Source organism: Clarias gariepinus, chromosome 2 (assembly GCF_024256425.1).
Source record: "Clarias gariepinus isolate MV-2021 ecotype Netherlands chromosome 2, CGAR_prim_01v2, whole genome shotgun sequence".
NCBI lineage: Eukaryota > Metazoa > Chordata > Actinopteri > Siluriformes > Clariidae > Clarias > Clarias gariepinus.
The window spans coordinates 46,961,502-46,966,849 of record NC_071101.1 but is presented as its reverse complement, the minus strand read 5'-3'; the positions used below and the strand labels follow the sequence as shown (position 1 = coordinate 46,966,849).

At 38.9% G+C, this 5,348-nt stretch overlaps 1 pseudogene; it reads right to left on the bottom strand.

The window, feature by feature from the left end:
- Positions 1-516: 516 nt before the first annotated feature.
- LOC128508000 (E3 ubiquitin/ISG15 ligase TRIM25-like) lies at positions 517-4,240 on the bottom strand (annotated as a pseudogene).
- Between the last annotated feature and the right edge of the window lie 1,108 nt (positions 4,241-5,348).

The following is a 5,348-nucleotide window of genomic DNA, read 5'->3' as shown; positions in this document are numbered from 1 at the left end:
CAGATACAACTTTATAATAATACATTTAATACATTTAATAATACATCTGTTTATTTTTATTAAACTATATTCAGTGTTAATATTTACTCTTTAATTGTCGCTGTGTTAAATTACTGAGCTGTTTGTGCAGCTGGATTCTGTGTTAATTCAATTTAATTCAATTCAATAATTTTTATTTATATAGCGCTTTTAACAATGGTCATTGTCTCAAAGCAGCTTCACAAAAATGAAAGAATTTTTTTTTTTTTTTTGAAAAGAAAATATTTGGAAGTGTATATGTGTGAGAAAAATGTGTCTAGATAATATTTAGATGAATGAATGATGAATGAAATGTCTCTGATGAGCAAGCCAAGGGTGACGACAACGGTGGCAAGGAAAAACTCCCTGAGATGGCAATAGGAAGAAACCTTGAGAGGAACCAGACTCAATCAGGGAACCCATCCTCATCTGGGTGTTAGTGAGACAGATGACTGAGCAACAATGTGACAATGTGCAGGAATTTTACACAAAACACTACACACTTTATTCTGGATCACACAATCTCACAGTAGAGTCAGTCCTGTAGAACCCAAACCCAGCGTACAGAGGCTGAGTGAATGTGGTGTGGACTCTGTGGAGGAGCTTCATCGTGTCAGAGACGCTGTAGAAGGACAGAGTTCCTGCACTGTGATCCACATACACTCCTATTCTGGAGGATGATGGAGCTCTGAGATCAGTCTTAATGTTGTTGTGATAGAAACAGAGAGAGAAGAAAAAGAACACCACAGACTCCAGGACTGATTGTTGCTTCCAAACTCACACTCATAACCCTGTCCTTTCCTGCTGATGTCTTTATATGAGACTGATATGGACACACTACCGCTCCACTCCACCTCCCAGTAACAGCGTCCACACACACTCTCCTTACACAACACCTGCTCCAAGGAGTCAAATCTCTCTGGATGATCAGAGTACTGCTGCTCTCTCTCACTGTATCTCACCGCTCTGTTCTTCTCAGACAGAATGAGGTTACGATGTGTCGTGTTGGGATCCAGAGTCAGATAACAGAAATCTAAAATAAAAGAGAAAAACAAACTGAACAATGTGAACATGTTGGGTTTAATTCACAGAATACTGTATATTCATGTGAAGAGTGAGACAGCTGTCTGTGTGCGCTGATATCTGAGGGAGAAATGTCTCAATGTTCATTCAGATTTTAATCTAAAGAAATAAAAAACTGTTATTTATTCCAATTTGTCAGTATTTAGTGTTTTCTATTCTGTTTATGAAAGATTTAGTACTTTATTATTATTATTATTATTATTATTATTATTTATTCATTTATTTATTTATTTGTAATTTTTCTGTGTGTAATATACATTTCAGGAAATCTTCTCTGTTCTCTCTCTTACACTCTCTCTCTCTTTCTCTCTCTCTCTCTCACACACACACACACACACACACACAAATAAACTAAAAATAATTAAATTAACATTTTAAATCACACAACATTCCTGTATTTAATATTTTTCAAGCTCCTTTTGTGTGTGCGTGTGTGTGTGTGTGTGTGTGTGTGTGTGTGTGTGTGTGTACATTTCAGAAACTCTTCTCTGCTCTGTGGCTCTGGTAGTGAAAAGATCTGAACTGCTGCAGCTGTGGAGAGAAAAATGGAAATGAAGACAAAAAGCATCATCAGGTTGTAAAAGATGGAAACAGTTTAAAGTGATACAGTCAGTTTATTCATTTTAAATCAGTATTTTAGTTCAAACTGTCTGCAGGAAGGTCAGCAGGAGCATGGCTAAGAAATAAGACTTGACCGAGCGAGTAAAGACGTCCATCATTGTGTTTCTCCAGCAGGAACAGCTCCTCTTACCATGTGGAGGGATTTTGTTGAATTCCTCCTCACAGAATTCCTCGAGTCTCTTCTTCAGACCTGAGAGAGAATTCCTCACTCCATCAAATGAGAGATGTTGATGGACACTGATGATGGAGGTCTGAAAGTCTGGTCTGTTCAATAGAGGAGACTGACGTCCAGAAGCTAAAGCCTACAGAAAGCAGATTAAATGTAAAACACACTTGTGACATCAGAGGACATTCACTGTTCCATTAACAGGAGGTGTTTTAGAGAGTGTGTGAGGAACAGCTGTGTGTGTAGATCAGACAGTGAGTGTTACCTGGAGGAACTGGATGTGATCGTGTGTGTGTGAAAGCTGCTCCAGCTCAGTGAGTCTCCTCTGAAGATCAGCAATCTCCTGCTCCAGTTGCTCCAGGAGTCGTTCAGCTCGACTCAGTTCAGTCTTCTCCTGAGCTCTGATCAGCTCCGTCACCTCCGAGCGCTTTTTCTCCATGGAGCTGATCAGCTCAGTAAAGATCCTCTCACTGTCCTCCACTGCTGTCTGTGCACTCAGCTGTTAGGACAGACACACACACACACACACACACACACACACACACACACAGGATTTAAAGCTCATCTATCATTCCCTCTCTTACTGCGACTCTAAATGACTCCATGTTGTCCATGTTGTGTGTGTTTCTAGGAGCAGCTCTGTCTCTGCTCACTGCTCACCTTTATAGTGTTCACAGCCTGTTTCAGCTCCTGCACCTTCTTCTGCTTCTCCTGGATTCTCTGCTGGGATTTCATCTGCTTCTCCTTTAACTCACTCTGAGGATAAAACAATGTAATGAATATTGTGTATACTGTATACAGTACAGGCCAAAAGTTTGGACACACCTTCTCATCTATCTCTCAATGTGTTTTCTTTATTTTCATGACCATTTCCATTGGTAGATTCTCACTGAAGGCATCAAAACTATGAATGAACACATGTGGAGTTATGTACTTAACAAAAAAAGGTCTCCACAGTCACCGGACCTGAACCCAATCGAGATGGTTTGGGGTGAGCTGGACCGCAGAGTGAAGGCAAAGGGGCCAACAAGTGCTAAACACCTCTGGGAACTCCTTCAAGACTGTTGGAAAACCATTTCAGGTGACTATCTCTTGAAGCTCATCGAGAGAATGCCAAGAGTGTGCAAAGCAGTAATCAGAGCAAAGGGTGGATATTTTAAAGAAACTAGAATATAAAACATGTTTTCAGTTATTTCACCATTTTTTGTTAAGTACATAACTCCACATGTGCATCATTATTCAAACACATTCACTTTTACTCCAAGACAAATTAAAATCATTTTGCTGAATGCGGCCATTAATGTTGCATTTTAATTTCGATACCTGACTGAAACATAAAATGGACAAAAAGAGTGTAGTAGGAAGAAATGTGTTGACTTGCTGTTTTTTTTTTACATATAGGGCTCAGGATTGTCCAGTATAGAGTGACATCATTTTTCTAGCACAAAATGTACAATATGATGAAATGAATCGAGCAGTGAAATGACTGAGCAAAAGATATTATTTCATCATATTATTATATAACATCATTCCCATAGTCCTGTAGTGGTAAAATTTAGCATTTATGAAAGTAATGATAACTTTTCCTCTACCTGACATATCCAGAAACTCAAATGCACAGTTTGAAGTCTGAAGCCACCCTATTAACACACACTGGCAACGCTTCCATATAGGCACATGTATACTGTATATATTAACAATTTCTAGTTCTCACCTGTTTCTTAGCTCTTTCTGCTGAAACTGTTACAGCGTCATGGCCTTTATGTTTATCCAACATGCACAAGGAGCAAATACAGGTTTGATCAGTACGGCAGTAGATCTTCAGCACTTCATCATGTTCAGAGCAGATCTTCTCTCGTAGTTTTAATGAAGCTTCTGTTAATTTATGTGTCTTAAAGGCAGGAGACTCATAGTGAGGAGTAATATGAGTTTCACAGTAAGAAGCCAGACACGTCAGACAGGACTTGACGGCTTTGTGTTTTCTCCTGGTGCAGGAATCACACTCCACATCTCCAGGTCCAGCGTAACAGTGAGCAGGAGAAGCAGCTTGGACTTCAGTCTTCTTTTTCAGTTTCTCCACCACTTCAGCCAGCATGTTGTTTCTGCGTAGAACAGGCCTTGGAGTGAAAGTGTCTCTGCACTGAGGACAGCTGTAGACGCCCTTCTGATCCTCCTGATCCCAGCAGCCATTAATACACACCTTACAGAAACTGTGACCACAGGGGAGAGTCACCGGATCTTTCAGGAGATCCAGACACACTGGACAGATGAACTGATCCACTGAAAACTGATCTACTGAAATACTGGCCTCAGCCATTTTCCTGAAGTCACAGAGAGAGAGAGAGAGACAGAGAGAGACAGTCTGAGTTTCGTTTTCTTTGACTATAACTTCCTGGTTCTGTGTGTGTGTGTAAGAGAGAGTGTGTGAGAGGAGGAGCTAAAATCGAGAGTGGTTATGAATGCTCCTCTGTTAACCGTTTCATCACAGTTTAGTCCATAAATATGTGGAGATGTAATTGTTTTTTCCTATCTACAAACAGATGAATTAATTTTTTGGCCTTGTTAATGAATACATTTTAAACCGGTTATTTATTTCTTTTATTCATTTATTTATATATATATATATATATATATATATATATATATATATATATATATATATATATATTATTACTTTTGCTCACGCAGAGTAAGTGCTTCAATGTCATGTGTATGTGAAACCCATAAAATAATGTATAGTGCACAAAATGCTTTGGTCAAATTTTTTTAAGAATAAATAGCTGATCAGATAGAGAGGGATAATTTACCAGTAGACACTGTACTGCCACCTACTGCATAGAATATGTATTGCACCAATAGACCTAACTCGATACTTCATGCGCTATCACTTACGTCTGAATAAAGGAGCAACCAATCACACAGCTGGCTCCGCCCTATAGCTCTTAAATGACAGAACGACTCATTCTGCTGAAAAGTCGCATTATGAAATAAAATACATATATATATATATTATTTGAAGTATCACTGAACATACACTACTGTTCAAAAGGTTGGGGTCACTTTCTAACTCCATGATCGTTCCTGATTTTTATTTCTTTCTACATTGTAAAGGAATGCTGAAGGCGTCCAAAAATGCATTAATCTCCTTTGAACAGTTAATGGTGAGATGTTTCTGCTACTTCTGCTCTGTAAAGACTTCATAACGCCTCTAATCTGAGGTGCTGGTTGTTAATTGGTCATTTTTCAGGCTGATAACTCTAAATGAACTTCTCGTCTGTGGCAGAGGTAGGTTTTGGTCTCGCCCTCCTGGGATGGTCTTTATGAGAGCCAGTTTCATTATGGTGCTTAACGGATTTTGCAAATGCACTTGACAATACTGTTCTTGTACAGTAAGAACTATTACAGAAAGGCTGACCTCTTTGTCTTAAAATAACAACTAACTGTTGTTTTGTTGTTGTTA